This window comes from Ceratina calcarata, unplaced genomic scaffold (assembly GCF_001652005.2).
Source record: "Ceratina calcarata isolate Rehan_Ccalc_2016 unplaced genomic scaffold, ASM165200v1 scaffold1415, whole genome shotgun sequence".
In the NCBI taxonomy this organism is placed as follows: Eukaryota; Metazoa; Arthropoda; class Insecta; order Hymenoptera; family Apidae; genus Ceratina; species Ceratina calcarata.
This window is the reverse complement of record NW_017135284.1, coordinates 1-569: the sequence shown is the minus strand read 5'-3', so window position 1 is coordinate 569 and position 569 is coordinate 1.

The window sequence follows — 569 nt, the reverse complement described above, 5'->3', positions numbered from 1 at the left end:
GTACGTAACCCGGAGGTACGGAGCGCCGATATAAGGAGGCGCTCACGGCCGGGTTCCGCTGTTGGGGAGATCTCGTAGGGTCTCGCCCGCCTCACAACAACATAAAAACATAAAAACATAACCTAACCTAGATTCGTGTGACCGACCCCCATCTCCAGCGTGTAGTTTGAGTTTGAACTGTGACTTCTACGCCAGTGAAAAAATGAACCGACCGTATATAAGAGAAGAATTCGCACCTACCCACCAGGTAGCGATTGTGCCGAGGAACTTCCCAAGTAGAGTTTTAACAATTGCGGAAACAGAAGAATTCGGTGACGCCTTAAATCGGTGTGTCATAAAATATACGGAAGCCAGAAAGAAAAGATCATTAAAGTATATACAACCGGGATTCTCAACGTTCTTCCGCAAGAATGGAGGAATCCTACTGACATGTGATACGGAAACAACCGTCAAGTGGCTTAAAGTGGCCATCAAATATGTGAAACTAGAAAGTGGTTGTGAATTGGTAATCGAAGATAAGGCAGCGCTCGACAATCGCTTCCTGGTGGAAGGCAGGGGCACGCACTCGC